This window comes from Triticum aestivum, chromosome 6D (genome assembly GCF_018294505.1).
Source record: "Triticum aestivum cultivar Chinese Spring chromosome 6D, IWGSC CS RefSeq v2.1, whole genome shotgun sequence".
Classification (NCBI taxonomy): domain Eukaryota; kingdom Viridiplantae; phylum Streptophyta; class Magnoliopsida; order Poales; family Poaceae; genus Triticum; species Triticum aestivum.
The window spans coordinates 487,069,724-487,087,690 of record NC_057811.1 but is presented as its reverse complement, the minus strand read 5'-3'; positions in this window follow the sequence as shown (position 1 = coordinate 487,087,690).

Sequence of the window (17,967 nt, the reverse complement as noted above, 5' to 3'; positions counted from 1 at the left end):
ATTGTGCCCAAGAAATCACCTCGAGGTTTGATTGAGAAGCTTCTTTACATGTTCCTCACTTTCAAAGCATAACTCTGAAGATTTGTAAATGTATTGACGTCGATGGCGACGTGGCAAACTTTGTCGTCGATGGCGACGTGGCAAACTTTGCCGTCCACGGCAACAAGGCTGAAGTTGTACTCACTAGCCTTGCAGATGTGCAATCGTGCGAAGAGGTGCACAAGGAATAGAGGAAGACGAGCCAAGGCGTGATGTCACTCCCATCTGTTCACGTTCGGCCATTCTTCCTTGGCTCAACGACCACCACAGATGTAGGGGCCCCCTTGACTCACAACGCTCCTTTGTGCTATCCCTCGTTCTCTCGTCCATGGCTGGCACAAAGGACAGGATGAACAGGATACAACCACTTGATCCAGATCGGACAGAGGTTAGGTTTGGAAAGAATAAATCAATGGTGATTCAAGACTTACCTCTAGATCATTAGTGATGAATGGAGGCAGGCCGACGATGAAGTCCTACTTCAGGAGGAGGAGGCGGACAAAGGTGAGAGGGTCTCGGGGATTGGCTCGTCGTGTGGAGGAGGAGACCTGTGGGGACGAGCTTCCCTTGCCTGGAGGTACCGCGATGCTGCTCCCACTAGAGTCCAACATCGAGGAGGCAAGTATGGATGCCGTCGTCATTCATACCACCTCGCCATGTCGCCTCCTTTTTCTAGATTGATATTCCAATGCGAGAGAAGAGAAAGGGAGAATAAAGAGTCACGGAAGGAAGGACATACAAAGGTATCACACGACGGGCAAAGGGAGAATCACTCCAGATCATGTGGGGGTTGGGTTTGGATAGACTAGAATGGATCGGGAAGGAGATCGAGGTGGATCAGAAAAGAATCACTCCCTGCCCGTTTGTAACATGTCTGGTTAGGAAAGTTTAAAAGGGTCAAGAACGTTTTTATTGGGAGGGTGAAAAAACCATTGTGAGAAGATGGTGGTGGGAAGCGAGACAAAAAAAAGCCAGACGAAGGTGGGAGGTGGGACAAAACGGAGACTACCAACTGCTCCATTAGGAGTAGGGATTTTTACTCCGAGGACTCGACCTACATGCTACACGTGAGAGTGATACAGTCAAAGTGCAAGTTCTTTCATTGTTCCAAACAACTTGTCACAAGGAGACAAGCATGCCACACCATTGATCCGCAAGTAAGGCTCTCAATGGACGATCATGGTTACACTGGCCAGTGTGCTTTCCCGAAATCCAAAAATAAATATTTTAATATATTGTTTTTCATCTAATTTTAAAAATTGTCACGAGTTTGATGCTGCGTCGTCGCAAATATTTTAGCGTTGTTGGGGTTTTAATCTTCCACTTCGTCGTCGCCTCACTTCCCGTGGTTATTGCCTTTGCCGCCACCACCACTGTTGTTGTTGCCATCCTATGGGGTACCATCATCCCCATTCTTGGGGCTATCTCCCCCTTCGTTCTTAGGGGTGTCTACCATGTAGACGTCATATGTGGAGGTTGCAGTCCAATGGCCTGTGCGGGCGGTGATGAGGACATAGACTTGGGGTAGGGTCATAGGCCTGACCTATTAATCCTACCCAGGGACATTATCAAGGAAGCAAAGAAACCCAAAGGATAACATGAAGGACCCAGTCAAGGTCTCGAGTGTCATCCACTCGACTGGTCAACCACTCGGAGATATGTCCTTCCCGTGATCACTCGAATACATGAAGAACCACTCGACCTATTAAAGATCAGGAGTCGACCAGCACCTTAACGGTCAGGCATTCACTCTGTAGTCTTTAATACCATTTATAGCACTTAATGCTGGCGTTACCAGTAATGCCTCGTCTTTATGTACATTGAACCCCTTGTAACGTGGGCTGGCTGGGGTCCTGGCGCACTCTATATAAGGCACCCCCTCCACTGGCACAAGGGTTCGCACCCCCTGTAATACTCACAAACATAAACCAATCGACAGCCTCCGGGCTCCGAGACGTAGGGCTGTTACTTCCTTAGAGAAGGGCCTGAACTCGTAAACTCGTGTGTACAACTTCACCGTAGCTGGGATCTTGCCTCTCCATACCTACCCCCCTCCTCTACTGTCAGACTTAGAACAACGACAGTTGGCGCCCACCGTGGGGCCGGTGTCTTAGCAACTTTTCGGTGAGGTTGCAATTTTTTCCGATTCCCATCATCATGGTTTCCGGCGGAGGATTGGCTGAGGTCCGTGAAATCCATCTCGGCGCGCTGGTCTTCATCACCGATGACTCCGCCTGGCTCCAAGAAGCTCCACTCGACGTTGAGGCGCTCCCCGTCCGTGGGGCGACGCACTTTCGCGCGTGTGTTCGCGGCGTTCTCCTCCGGCAGCAGTCGACTCAGTACCAGTCGGCTCCTGTAGTGTCTTCACTCCCCGCTGCACGCCGCCGCAAGCGATCCGGTCAGTCGGGGCTTCAGCGGTGGGTGAGGCATGCGGTGGCCCGCCGGTCGGCTACTCCGCAGGTCGCGGCGATCAAGCCCGACGAAACTCTCTACGGCCTATTCGACCTGTCGACTGGTTCCGCAGAGACTGCGTCCGACTGCGACAGCAGCGATCCCGCGGCGGAGGTTTTGATGGTCAATGGACCACGCAGTCCCCCTGGCTTCCCCCGCGAGGACGGTGGTGATGGCAACGGCGATCCGTCGCATGCCCACGAGGAGTACCGTCCCGAACCACTTTCTTCGCAGCAGAGGGAAGAGCTCTGCCGCCGCAATATGTATGCACTCCACACTCCCATCGTTGGGGAGACCCCCGAGGCTCGGGCCTTGGAAGAGGTGCGCTTGGCCAACCTGGCTGAACGCACTCGACTAGATAACCTCCAGCGGGCTCTCGACGAGCGCGCTCGGCAGCGTATCCCTGATTCCAATCGACGACAACTTTTCCCACCTCCACCGCAGGTATATCGCACGCCGATTGAAAATCTCACCGCTGCAGCTCGTATAGCAGAGTCGATTCAGCCCTCCCAATCGGAGGCTGGCCGCGGTTTGTTGCAGATCCGAGCTTTGCTCCAAGCGGCAGGAGAGTAGAACACAGCGGTATCTCAATCGCGGAATAGGATCCACAGCAGATCTGTGAGGGCAGACACGGTTCAGTCGGCCCACAACCCAAGATCGCCTCCGAGGCGTGAGGGGTGGGAGCCCCGGCAAGATCGGCACAGGAACTATGAGCAGTATGATCACCGACTCGGTCAAGACAATCATCGTCGAGTGCACACACCTCCTCCGAGGAGTGGATCGAATGTGCCACGGCAACATGATAACAGACGCCCTCGCAGTGGCGGGCGCGGAGGTCCAGTCGACCCCAGAGAGCCGGGCTTTGATGCAAGATCAATTCTTGTTCAAGGTCTGGTGGACAGGAACAGAGCGCACCGGGAGGGCCGTGACAGGGATTAACCGACTGGTAATAGAGTTCATGTCTCAGGCCCCGAGTGTTTTAGCAGAGCCATTCGAGCCGCAGTGATTCCTCCCAACTTCAGGTTGGCGACTGGAGTCAGCAAGTTCACTGGTGAGTCCAAGCCTGACACTTGGCTAGAGGATTCCCGAGTGCTTATCATGCTATTCTAGGCAGACCTGCTTATGCACGTTTTATGGCTTGACCATGTTACGTGTACCTCAAATTGAAGATGCCCGGTCCCAGAGGAGTGATCACTATCACTGGCAATCGACAGAAAGCAGAGGAATGCTTTCAGAAAGGTTCCAAAATTGCTGATGCGCAAATGGCAGTAGCTGAATTGCAAGAGTACCAGAAGAACGCAGATCCGAGTGATTTGCTGCGAGCCAAAAAGCCTACTACTGACTCTGCATTTCAGTCGGCCGGTGAAACGAAGCCGATTCATATTCACCCGACCGATCCCATTGCTGCGCCGACTCATATTTCAACGACACTCGGCAGCAAATAGGAAGAAGCGCTCATCCAGTTCCTCCGTGAGAACTGGGACATCTTTGCATGGAAACCTTCTGACATGCCAGGTGTACCCAGGGGACTGGCTGAGCACCGTTTGCGAGTCGACCCAAAAGCAAAACCAGTCAAAGAGCATCTTCGACGGTCCGCCGTACAGAAGAGAAAAGCAATCGGTGAAGAGGTGGCTCGACTCCTAGCATCTGAGTTCATCCGAGAGATTTACCACTCCGAGTGGTTGGCCAATGTTGTCATGGTCCCCAAGAAGGACGATTCGCTTCGCATGTGCATTGACTTCAAGCATATCAATCGGGCCTGCCCGAAAGATCATTTTCCTCTGCCCCGGATCAACCAGATTGTCGACTCGACGGCGGGGTGTGAACGACTGTCTTTTCTAGACGCTTATTCCGGGTACCATCAGATCCGACTGTATGGACCCATGAGATAAAAACGACTTTCATCACTCCATTCGGGTGCTTCTGTTATGTCACCATGCCATTCGGCCTCAAGAACGCCGGAGCCACATTCATGAGGATGATTCAGAAGTGCCCGCTCACTCAAATCAATCGAAATGTGGAAGCGTATATGGATGACATCGTCGTCAAGTCACACAAAGGTTCCGACCTGCTGGCTGACCTCGCTGAAACCTTTGCCAACTTGAGAAGGTATGATATCAAGCTAAACCCGTAGAAGTGCACATTCGGAGTCCCAGGTGGGAAGTTGCTCAGTTTCCTCGTTTCCGAACGAGGGATTGACGCGAACCCAGAGAAAGTTGGCACCATCCTCCGAATGAAATGCCTCGTGCGCGTGCATGACGTTCAGAAGCTCACCGGGTGTTTGGCTGCCTTGAGTCGATTCATTTCTCGTCTTGGTGAAAAGGCCTTGCATCTTTATCGACTGATGAAGAAATCCGACAAGTTCGAGTGGACTGACGAAGCTGACGCAGCGTTTGCAGAGCTCAAAGCCCGGCTTTCCACCCAGCCGGTGCTCGCTGCCCCAGTCAGCAAAGAGCCTTTACTGCTTTATATTGCAGCCACTGGACAAGTTGTCAGTACAGTACTCACGGTCGAGCGAGAAGAAGAAGGAAAAGCTTATAAAGTCCAGCGCCCAGTATATTATCTTTCGGAAGTTTTGACTCCATCCAGGCAGAGATACCCACATTATCAGAAGCTTGTCTATGGAATCTATATGACCATGAAGAAGGTTGCTCATTATTTCTCTGATCACTCCATTACAGTCGTCAGTGATGCACCACTGTCTGAAATTCTGAACAACAGAGATGCAACTGGTCGAGTGGCGAAATGGGCAATTGAACTCCTTCGGTTAGATATCAAGTTTGAGGCAAATAAAGCTATCAAGTCCCAAGCAATCGCCGATTTCCTTGCTGAGTGGATTGAGCAGCAATTACCGACTCAAGTTCACTCGGAGCATTGGACCATGTTCTTTGATGGTTCCAAGATGTTGAACGGTTCCGGTGCTCGGGTGGTTGTCGGTGTCAAAACCGGCGGATCTCGGGTAGGGGATCCCGATCTGTGCGTCAAGGCCGATGGTAACAGGAAACAAGGGACATAATGTTTACCCAGGTTCGGGCCCTCTCGACAGAGGTAAAACCCTACTTCCTGCTTGATTAATATTGAAGATATGGGTAGTACAAGAGTAGATCTACCACGAGATCGTAGAGGCTAAACCCTAAGAGCTAGCCTATGATGGTATGATGGTAATTGTGATCGACCTTCTAAGGACCAACCTCTCCGGTTTATATAGACACCGGAGAGGGCTAGGGTTTACATGGAGTCGGTTACAAGGAAGGAAACATAATATCCGGATCGCCAAGCTTGCCTTCCACGCCAAGGAGAGTCCCATCCGGACACGGGCCAAAGTCTTGAGTCTTGTATCTTCATGCTTCAATAGTCGGGACGTTGTATACAGTCCGGCTGTCCGGATACCCCCTTATCCAGGACTCCCTCAGTAGCCCCTGAACCAGGCTTCAATGACGATGAGTCCGGCGCGCAGTCTTGTCTTCGGCATTGCAAGGCGGGTTCCTCCTCCGAATACTCCAAAGTGGTTGTCGAACACGTAGACCGTGTCCGGATCTGCAAGATGATCTCCGCATAGCATAACATAAATCTGGTCCGCGGGCAATCCTCGTGTGTTGTGCCATCGCATCATGGCCTGGTCCAACATGAACCAGCGCTTCTTACCCCCACCTCGACTCGCGTTACGAGGCGGTTTTACTGGCACGTCCTGTCGAGGCAGAGATCGTGTACCCCTTATTACGGGATTTACCATTAATATGGGTGCGCGTGACCCCACGACGGCTGTTGGTATAACTCTGTGTGTTTTTAGATAAATCTCAAACGGTCACATCGAGGACTCCTGATATTCACCTTCTTTATAAAGGGATCGAGGTCTACGCCTCTTTTCCACCTTCCTCACGCCTTCTCGCACCTCGAGTTCTAACACCCAAAACCTAAGCTCCAGCACCCCAGATCTTCCAATATGTCCGGATCTGACCCTCAAGGCCGGTGGGTGGCTTCCTCGATTCAGAAGGAGGACATTGCGAAGCTTAGGGAGGTCGGATACCTGACCGCTGACATCCAGCACAGGCTCCCTGTCCCAGGGCAGGTCATCCCCACACCGGAGCCCAATGAGTGCGTCGTCTTCGTCCCGCACTTCCTCCACGGCTTGGGCTTCACCCTTGACCCCTTTGTGAGGGGGCTCATGTTCTATTATGGGTTGGATTTCCATGATCTGGCTCCAGATGCTATCCTCCATATCTCGTCGTTCATTATCGTGTGCGAGGCTTTTCTTCATGTCACCCCACACTCCGGCTTATGGCTCAAGACCTTCAATGTGAAGCCGAAGATGATCGAGGGGCGTCATGTGGAGTGCGGTGGTGCCGTAATAAGCAGGAACGTCGATGCCCCATGGCCAGAGGGTTCTTTCCCAGAAGTATCCGATGTATGGCAGCGGAGGTGGTTTTATGTCACAGCCCCCAGGGGCTCAAAGTGGGTAGCCGCCCCTGAGTTCCGCTCGGGCCCTCCGTCATAGTTGGCGTCCTGGACGGACGTAGGACGGAATTGGGGGCCCGCTTCTGATGTACCAGTACTGCAGAACCGCATCCGGGAGCTTCTTGAGAGGGACACTAACCTCATCAGCATAATGCAAGTAATGTTAATCCGACGGATGTTGTCGTGCCAACGCTGGCCTCTCCAGATGTGGGAGTTCAATCCGGAGGGTCCGCGGACCGTCAAGCACTTCTTCGGCTCGAAGCTTGAAGGGATGTGCAAGTTATTCTTCGGACAGAAAGTAAAGTGTCCGGACACCACCGAGGATGCGGGCCTAAGCTGTAATCGCCTAGATACCCAAGTAAGTAGCCTTAATATCGGACACCTTGTTTTGTATTTGTCATATTTGTTTATTCTGACGACCATCCGCGGCCAGAATGGCTCAACAAGGCGGAGAGAATCAGGTGTCTAGCGCCACTTCCCGAAGGCTCGCCTGGTCCCACCGTGGACAAGATGCTTGACCGGGTACACAGCAGAATGCCCTCAAGGAAGGACAAGGGGAGAACGAAGAAACCGAACTCCCCACGCTACGCATCCGAACCAGGAGAATTGTTACCTCCCCTGAGGAGGATAATTGGGGCGGGGAGGCTAAGGCCTCCTCCCCGCGCGGGAAAAAGAGGGCCGCCTCCGAAGACTTGGAGACGGAGATGCCCAGGCAAGGGGAGAAAGCATCACCAAGGGGCTCTGCCGCAACGGGCATCCTCACCGTGCTATGCCCGCCAACGGGCCAGCCCTCCACCGAGCTGTAAGTCAATCGTTAATTTGAAGGTGCTGTGCTTCCCCTAGATCAGTAACCAGGATTTGCCTTTTGCAGTCCGGCGAGCAGCTCTTCTCAACAGAGTTCGTCTTCGGGGGATCTTCCTCCGGAGATGATGGAGAGCGAGACCCCACCTATCTCTCCGGCTCATGAGGCGGGCGACACCGAGGTGTCGTCACGGAGGAGTCCGGATCTGCCGAAGCCGGAAGCCAATACGTCAGCCGCCCTGAGCCCGGAGCGCTTGGCTTCCACGGGGGGCGATGGTAAGGGTCCGGCACAGTTCGATGTCCGGCCAGACGTACTGATGGGCCTACTGGAGCGAGATGCGATCTCGGGTGAGCACCGCTCATTCATGAGTACGGTGCTCAAGAAGATTTCATCCGCTACGAGCGGTTTGAATGAAGCATTTACAAGCCTGCTCAGAGGCTTTGAGGTATGTAGTGAAGAATACACCATTTTATGGCTGAGTGGCACGCGCTAGGTGTGCTCCATATAGATAGTAGCCCCTGATTCTCTGGTTGCCTGCCCTAGGTGGCAAACGGGGGATCATAAACCAATGATTGCTTTGTAAATACATGCAGGTAACCGGAGGTCCGGCCGCCGACCAGTCCGTTGAAATTGCCGAACTAACAAGGCAGATTGGATCGATTGACGCCGAAATCACGCTGGTGAATGAGCGGCTGGACAACTCACAAGGTATGTGCCCACCTTCCTTAGTATAGGAAGATATGAAGGTGGCATTACATTAATGTAATATGTTTGGGCTGCAGATGGTGCTGCTGCCGTGGAGGCCCTGAGGGCGGAACTTGCTCAAGCCAAGGAACAAGCTCGGGTGAGTAATGCGGCTGCCCTAAAGGCGACTGAGGAATTGAGAGCCGAACAGGCTGCTCATCGCCGAAGCGAGGAAAAGATAGCCGAAATGGCTATTGAGTTAAAAAATGCCGCTGACCGGTATGAGCTTCTGAAAAATGAGCATGAGAATAAGTCGGCCGACCTGAACAAGGCACTAAATGCCACCAAGGAAATACGGACCGAGCTTAGGGGTGCGCGGGAGGAGCTTCAACAGGCTGATAAAATTGCGGCTGGGGGCTCCTATTTACTGCGGACGAAGTATGTCGATCCGAAGTACGCTCCCCTGGATGGACGCTGGAGTCCCGCGGGTGCATATGCGGATTTGGCGAAGAGTACGGCTGACGCCGCCGAGTTCTTCAAGGACCAAGGTGATTAGGAAGTGGAGAAGCTTTTCTGGTCCCAATTCAATGCTCCCACTCGCCCGCTGCCGTTAAGTGACAAAATGGCTGCTATAGCAGAGCTTCACAGGCTGTCAGGGCTTGCAATGCGGTCTATAATAGACCATATTTGGCCGCAAGGGCCTAAGCCGGACAGTTACTCTGGCTTGGTGCAACAATTCCTTGGGGCAGTGTCTCGGATCGATGCCATGAGAAGGTCGGCGTGCATAGAGGGTGCATGGATGGCTCTTGCCCGCGTTCAAGCCTATTGGACGGATACGGAGGTCAGCATTGTAGCGACCCAGGATCCGGCGGGGGGCCAATATCCGGCCGAGCACTACTTGGCGCAGGTCACAGAAGGTGCCCGCCTAATAGAGGCGCAGTGCTTGAAGGATGTCCTGTTCGAATGATGAATCGAATCATTGTAAAAATGATGTTTATTTTGATTATGAGGCTATATTTATACTGTTTGCCTGAAAATATGATTATGTCCCTTGTGCGGCCGTTTATATATATGTATATATAAATATGTAATCCGAAAGTTAGCAGTCGTTGGCTTCAGCCCCCACGCATATAATGCAGGGGTGTTCGCGAACAATATGCTTAGTCACTCTTGATCCAACGTCCTGGTCCATTAAGGAGGTGATCGCACGGCGAACTAGGCAACCGGACTATATAGTTGTAACGCTTTCGCTTAGCCGCGGGAATATAAAGTTGGGGCTACTATGTAGCCCCTTGTACCTTTGCGTGCATCCGAATACGGGCGTGTATGTACATGGCCGGGAAAGGGGCCCTTCGTTAATGAGGAATCCGAAAGATTCCGGTGAGTCTTCGAGTGGTTGATCAGTCTCTCGCTGTATCATGACAGTCAGTTTTTGGCTTTCTCTACTGAGGTGCTCGTCCGGAATAACTAGGGCACAATCGCAGTAGTTCTCCTTTGGCCGCCTTAGCCGATAATAACGGAACGTAAGGCGGCAAACCCAGGAGCCGGGCAAACCCAACATTTGACCAAAGACATGATTCAGAGCTGATGCATATAAGGCCAAACTCGTGACGCCGAACACTCCCTAAGGTATTCGGACTTTATAACAGATGATGGGCTCAAGAATGCCCATTCAGTATAAACCCTGTGTTTCTAGGTACGTGCGCTAATCTGTCGTGGCGAAATGCCAAAAACGACAGTATCCTCTGTGGGTATGAAGCCCATGGGATGGTTGTACAACAAGAGGCAATAGAAAAGGTTTACACATGGGCTTAATCTAAAAAGAAACCTGTTGAACGGGGCCCTGCTGCACGTCTGCGCCTTTGTCTCTGTTGTGCCGTATCCTGGAAGGGTGTCGCGCGAACATTGTCTGTGAAAAGAAAATAGAAAACTCATAGGAGAGTACAACGTAAGTATGCGATGGATAGTAAAAATGTAAGATGTTGGCTTTCCCATAAGGTTTAGCCAAGTGTGGGGCTTTATTAAGTATTTATAGCCCCTGGTATCCGCTAAGGGATGACATATACGGTGCCCTGGTTCGATCTGGGCTACCGGACTCGTCTAACCGTGTCTGTGGTCTTAACGACCAGTCATGTTTATTTTTTTATATTGGAGGCCGCTTATAGTCCGGCCGTTAGGGCCGTCGCGTGTTCCTCTGCGCGTGAAGAGCGTGTTGTAATTCCGCTAACGGTGATGACGCCACGTGGATCGGGCATTTTGAGAGTAAGGTAGCCGTAGTGCGGCAATGCGTTGAAGCGGGCGAAGGCCGTTCTTCCAAGCAATGCGTGATAGTCGCTTTGGAAGGGTGCGATGATGAAGAGTAGTTCTTCGCTTCTGGAGTTGCTTGGGGAGCCAAATGTTACCTCCAGTATGACGGAGCCCCTGCTGTGGGCTTCAACGCCTGGTATCACCCCTTCAAAGGTGGTGTTGCTTTGGCTGATTCTGGATGAGTTTATCTCCATCCTGCGGACAGTGTCCTCATATATTAAGTTGAGACTACTGCCGCCGTCCATGAGGACCCAGGTGAGACGGTATCCGTCGATAATTGGGTCAAGCACCAAGGCCGTTGATCCTCCACGCCGAATACTAGTTCGGCCGTCCGTGTGATTGAAAGTGATCGGATAAGACATCCAGTAATTAGGTGTGGGTATGATGGGCTCTATGTCGCGCGCGTCTTTATGCACGCGTTCGTGCCTTCTCATGGATGGACGAGTCGCATGGATCGTGTTCACTGTTTGAACCACTGGCGGGAATTCTTTCTGTCCCCCAGTGTTCGGCTGGCGAGGTTCATCCTCGTCTTCACTTGGTGTTTCCCTTCCCTTGTGTTCGGCATTTAATTTGTCGGCCTGCTTGAAGACCCAGCACTCTCTGTGCGTGTGGTTCGCAGGTTTGTCCAGGGTGCCATGAATTTGGCACACTCTGTCCAGGACTCTGTTCAGACCGGACGACCCCTCTTTGTTGCCTTTAGATGGCTTATTTTGCTGATTAGGTCGAGAGCCCCTGAATCCGGCATTAACCGTCGTGTTATCCAGGCTCTCTTCCTTGTTTTGGCATTTGTTTTTATTATGCCGTGGCTTCCCGTTGCCATCCCTTATTTCGGATGTGCTGGGGTCACTGGTGCCTTTACGGGCTAGCCAGCTATCTTCGCCCGCGCAAAAGCGGGTCATAAGACTTGATAGGGCTGCAATTGTCCTTGGCTTTTCTTGGCCGAGGTGTCTAGCGAGCCACTCGTCACAGATGCTGTGTTTGAATGCCGCTAAGGCTTCGGCATCCGGACAATCGAAAATTTGATTCTTCTTGGTGAGGAATCTGTTCCAAAGCTTGCGGGCGGACTCTCCGGGCAGTTGGATTATGTGACTTCGGTCGTCAGCATCCGGAGGCCGGACATAAGTCCCTTGAAAATTCGCCCTGAAAGCATCCTCGAGTTCCTCCCAACTCCCAATTGTATTTTCGGGGAGGCTTTTCAACCAGTGTCTAGCTGGTCCCTTTAGTTTGAGAGGAAGGTATTTGATGGCGTGGAGATCATCCCCACGAGCCATATGAATATGTAGGATGAAGTCCTTCATCCAGACCCCTGGGTCTGTTGTTCCGTCGTATGCCTCTACGTTCACAGGTTTAAAGCCCTGTGGGAATTCGTGGTCCAGTACCTCTTCGGTAAAGCACAGGGGGTGAGCAGCCCCTCTGTAACTGGACGTGCGGCGGCATGTCGTCGGCTGTTGTTGTGTCCGGTGTTTATTCCAAACTGGTATTTGGTTGGCATAATCGTTTTGACGACCACAGTCCCTCGTCGAGGTGTGTCCTTTAGATCCGAAGATGGACCTAGTTGCGCCAGCTTTCTTAGTCAGGTGCTTACGTAGATCGTGTGCGGCGTCGGTAGCTGCTTTATTGCGGTTATGAAGTGGTGCGTCTGGCCTCCTGGTCGTCTTATTCTTCGGTGGAACGGCCTCGTCGTCGAATTCTAGTAGTAGCTTGCGTTTTGGGTAGCTCTTTGTATGGCGATCATTGCCATATCTTTCTTCAGTGTCTAGCACTTTGTTCCATCTGCGATTGAGCGTTTCCTGTGCGGCCTTAAGCCGTTGCTTTTGCTTCTTCAGACTTCTCGCTGTGGCCATAAGCTTTCTATGGAGGTTATCTCGTTCCAAGCGTTCTTCCGGAATGATGAATGCGTCATCGTCCGTACTGTCTTCTTGTCCTAGGCCGGTTAGATGATCTTGTCCCTCTGGATCATTGTCCTCAGGCGTCTGCTCCGAACTGTGTTCGGTGTGACCAGGCTCGTCCTGCTCCATCGCTGGTTCTGTATGGTCATTGTTGCCTTCGGGGTTGGCTGGAGTGTCGATCCTTCTGGCGCTCTTGCTGCTATTTTTGTTGTTGCTTGACTTGGAACGGCGTCTGCGCCGTCGCTTCGGCTTTTGCCCGGGGGTTTTACCTTCCGGGTTGTCGCCGTCGTCCCCCTTGGGCGTGTCCACCATGTATATGTCATGTGACGAGGCGGATGTCCGGCACCCCACGGATTCTGAATCTTCCCCTGCATCGTCGTCCATACCGTCGATGCCTTCGGGGTCGAAGTCAAGCACGTCAGTTAAATCATCGACCGTGGCAATGAAGTGGGTGGTGGGTGGGCAACGAATTCCGTCGTCGCCTGCTTCCCACTCTAGCCGGGCATAGTTCGGCCCAGAGCCTCCTGACAAAGAGAGAGATTTTAATGAATTCAGCATGTCGCCAAAGGGCGAGTGCTGGAAGATGTCCGCAGCGGTGAACTCCATTACCGGAGCCCAACCAGGCTCGGTGGGCTCGGGAACGCGCCGACTGGAGCCTGCAACCGGATACGAATCCGGGGGTCCGGAGTCACAGGCTTTCTTAGAAGTGAGGCCTGTGTTTGGCTCCACCGCCGATGAAGGTACGGCCTGTGGGGCGGGTTCCATCCCTCCGTCCCTAGGCAACGCAGTCTGCTCTAGATTTAAGTCCAGGGCTACTGCCGGGGTGATATCCCGAGTGCTGTCCGACAGCAGGTCCAGGCCATGCTCGTCGTGACCGTCTGGTGTCCCTGGCATATGCCCGAATCCGTCGAAGACCAAGTCTCCGCGGATGTCTGCCGTATAGTTCGGATTTCCGAAGCTGATCTGATGGCCAGGGGCATAGCTGCTGATCTGCTCCAGATGGCCAAGCGAATTGGCCCGCAGGGCAAAGCCGCCGAACATGAAGATCTGTCCGGGGAGAAAAGTCTCGCCCTGGATTGTGTTGTTGATGATGGTTGAAGGAGCCATCGAGCCTTACGGTGACGACACAGAGGAACTCTCAATGAAAGCACCAATGTCGGTGTCAAAACCGGCGGATCTCGGGTAGGGGGTCCCGATCTGTGCGTCAAGGCCGATGGTAACAGGAAACAAGGGACACAATGTTTAACTAGGTTCGGGCCCTCTCGACGGAGGTAAAACCCTACTTCCTGCTTGATTAATATTGAAGATATGGGTAGTACAAGAGTAGATCTACCACGAGATCGTAGAGGCTAAACCCTAAGAGCTAGCCTATGATGGTATGATTGTAATTGTGATCGGCCTTCTAAGGACCAACCTCTCCGGTTTATATAGACACCGGAGAGGGCTAGAGTTTACATGGAGTCGCTTACAAGGAAGGAAACATAATATCCGGATCGCCAAGCTTGCCTTCCACGCCAAGGAGAGTCCCATCCGGACACGGGCCGAAGTCTTGAGTCTTGTATCTTCATGCTTCAATAGTCCGGACGTTGTATATAGTCCGGCTGTCTGGATACCCCCTTATCCAGGACTCCCTCAGTGGTATTGGTGTCCCCCCGAGGAGACAAGCTCAGTTACATTCTTCAGATTCACTTTGATTCCTCCAACAATGAAGCTGAATACGAGGCTCTCCTGTACGGGTTGCGTATGGCCATTTCACTCGGCGTCCGATGCCTCATGGTCTACGGTGACTCAGATTTGGTGGTAAATCAAGTGATGAAGGAGTGGGACGTCAGAAGTCCGGCTGTGACTGGTTACTGTAATGCAGTGAGAAAGCTGGAAAATAAGTTTGAGGGGTTAGAGCTCCATCATATACCCCGACTGAAAAATCAAGCAGCTGATGATTTGGCGAAGATAGGTTCCAAGAGGGAAGCTATTCCCAGTAATGTGTTTTTGGAACATATTCATACACCTTCAGTTCAGGAAGATCCCTTCACTGAAGAGCTCCCACAACCAAAGAGTGATACCGATCCGACTGAAGTTGAGGTCCCAGCCGTGGTCGACTTGATCATGGAAGCTTTGGTCATTACTCCCGACTGGACTGTGCCGTACATTGCATACATTCTCAGGAAGGAACTCCCAGAGGATGAAGAAGAAGCTCGTCAGATCGTCCGTTGATCCAAAGCCTTCACTGTGATAAGAGGACAGTTGTTCAGAGAAAGTGTGACCGGAGTCTGTCAGAAGTGCATAACACCAGAAGAAGGTCGAGTGATCCTCAACGACATCCACTCGGGGACCTGTGGTCACCATGCGTCCTCTCGGACCATAGTGGCTAAAGCATACCGAGCGGGATTCTATTGGCCTCGAGCAAATGAAATGGCAAAGGAAATAGTGGACAAGTGTGAAGGTTGCCAATTCTACTCCAACATGTCCCACAAGCCTGCGTCTGCTCTGAAGACCATTCCACTCGTCTGGCCTTTTGCTATCTGGGGGTTAGATACGGTTGGACCTCTGAGGACCGGCAGGAGCGGCTTCACTCATGTGCTGGTGGCAGTCGACAAGTTGACCAAATGGATTGAAGCCAAGCCTATCAAGAATCTTGAAGCCAGTACTGCTGTCAGTTTTATCAGAGAGTTGACATTCAGATATGGTGTGCCACACAGCATCATCACTGACAATGGGTCAAACTTTGATTCTGATGAGTTCAGAGCTTTCTGCGCCTCCCAAGGTACTCGGGTCGACTATGCTTCAGTCGCCGATCCTTAGTCGAATGGACAAGCAGAAAGAGCGAACGGATTGATTCTCAAAGGACTCAAACCTCGGCTGATGCGTTATATCAAGCATGCGGCAAGCGCCTGGGTTGATGAACTTCCGTCAGTACTTTGGGGTTTGAGGACAACTCCCAATCAGTCGACTGGCCGAACCCCGTTCTTCTTGGTTTATGGAGCCGAAGCTGTACTTCCGAGTGACTTACTTCACAATGCACCCCGAGTCGAACTCTTCTCAGAAGCTGAAGCAGAGCAAGCACAGCAAGACGCAGTGGACCTCCTGGAGGAAGAAAGAGAAATGGCCCTGATCCGATCGACCATTTATCAGCAAGACCTGCGTCGTTTCCATGCCAGGAACGTGAGAGGTCGAGCCTTTCAGGAGGGAGATTTAGTTCTTCGAGTGGATCAGCAGAAACCACACAAGCTTGCCCCATCTTGGGAAGGTCCCTTCATCGTTACCAAAGTACTTCACAATGGAGCGTACCACCTCTACAACGTCGAACACAAGAGAGACGAGCCACGCGCTTGGAATGCGAAGCTGCTCCGCCCCTTTTATACTTAAACACTCGGTCTGTCGAGTTGTAATAAGAAACACCTGTTTAGTGTGGTTATCAAAGACAGAGTTTTGCAGTTACCTAAATATGATTGTCGTCGAATAATCTTGTGTTTAAAATCCCCAAGTGGGTGACTTAGCTGCGAATCCGCTTCGCCTAAGTCTTTTTAACAAAATCCTACCGAGTGGTGAGCAAGCCTCCCACTCGGGGGCTTAGCTGCGAATCTGTTTTGCCTAAGTTTATAAAATCCTACCGAGTGGTGAGCAAGCCTCTCACTCGGGGGCTTAGATGCAGTCCAGTACTCGTCTAAGTTTGAAAAATCCTACCGAGTGGTGAGCAACCCTCCCACTCGGGGGCTTAGCTATAGTCCAGTACTTGCCTAAGTTTGAAAAATCCTACCGAGTGGTGAGCAACCCTCCCACTCGGGGGCTTAGCTGCAGTCCAGTACTCGCCTAAGTTTGTAAAATCCTACCGAGTGGTGAGCAACCCTCCCACTCGGGGGCTTAGCTGCAGTCCAGTACTCGCCTAAGTTTGAAAAATCCTACCGAGTGGTGAGCAACCCTCCCACTCGGGGGCTTAGCTGCAGTCCAGTACTCGCCTAAGTTTGAAAAATCCTACCGAGTGGCAAGCAACCCTCCCACTCGGGGGCTTAGCTGCAGTCCAGTACTCGCCTAAGTTTGTAAAATCCTACCGAGTGGTGAGCAACCCTCCCACTCGGGGGCTTAGCTGCAGTCCCGTACTCGCCTAAGTTTGAAAAATCCTACCGAGTGGGGAGCAACCCTCCACTCGGGGGCTTAGCTGCAGTCCAGTACTCGCCTAAGTTTGAAAAATCCTACGAGTCGTGAGCAACCCTCCCACTCTGGGGCTTAGCTGTAGTCCAGTACTCACCTAAGTTTGAAAAATCCTACCAAGTGGTGAGCAACCCTTCCACTCGGAGGCTTAGCTGCAGTCCAGTACTCGCCTAAGTTTTAAAAATCCTACCAAGTGGTGAGCAACCCTCCCACTCGGAGGCTTAGCTGCAGTCCAGTACTCGCCTAAGTTTGTAAAATCCTACCGAGTGGTAAGCAACCCTCCCACTCGGGGGCTTAGCTGCAGTCCAATACTCGCCTAAGTTTGAAAAATCCTACCGAGTGGTGAGCAACCCTCCCACTCGGAGGCTTAGCTGCAGTCCAGTAGCCTAAGTTTTATAAATCCTACCGAGTGGTGAGCAACCCTCCCACTCGGGAGCTTAGCTGCAGTCCAGTACTCGCCTAAGTATGAAATACATTCCGAATGAGAACTGACCTTCCCATTCGGAGACTTTACCACACAATCCGTCCCGATATACAAGGGCGGCGAGGTGTAGGTCGACTGCTACCTTCTCCTCGGAGCTGCGCCACAAGTATAACGTACGCTCCATCCCGATCCGTAAGGACGACGAGCCGGAGGTCAACTGCAACCTTCTTCTCGGAGCTGCGCCACAAGTATAACGTACGCTCCATCCCTATCTACAAGGACTGCAAAGTGCAGGTCGACTGCCTCTTGCCACCATGAAGCTGCACCGATCAAAAGGTTATGTCGAGTGAAAGAGCAAGTACCACTCGAAGGCAAGTGCAAGCATATTCAGAAATAAACCAAGTTCGGATAAATCCTAAGGTTCCGACCTACGGATTAAAGTACTAGATCATCAAGCCCGAAGGAGTTTAACGATTACATAATCACTCGGCATCCCGAGGCAAATAAAGGTGAAGCATAAAGTTTTTTGGTCACTCGGCAGGAGAAGGACTGGCTGGATCACAGAAACTGTCGAGGTCTATGCTGTCTGCAATGCGAGTGGCGGCGTCGAGGAAAGTATCCATGAAGGATTGGAAAGTTAGCTTTTTGGTATAGGCAACCTTGAGCGCCGCCAGCTTGTCTTTGTTGACATCCTTGCAATGCACTCGAACCAATGACAGAGCGACATCAGCACCGCAACGAGCAGATGATTTCTTCCATTCTTGCAC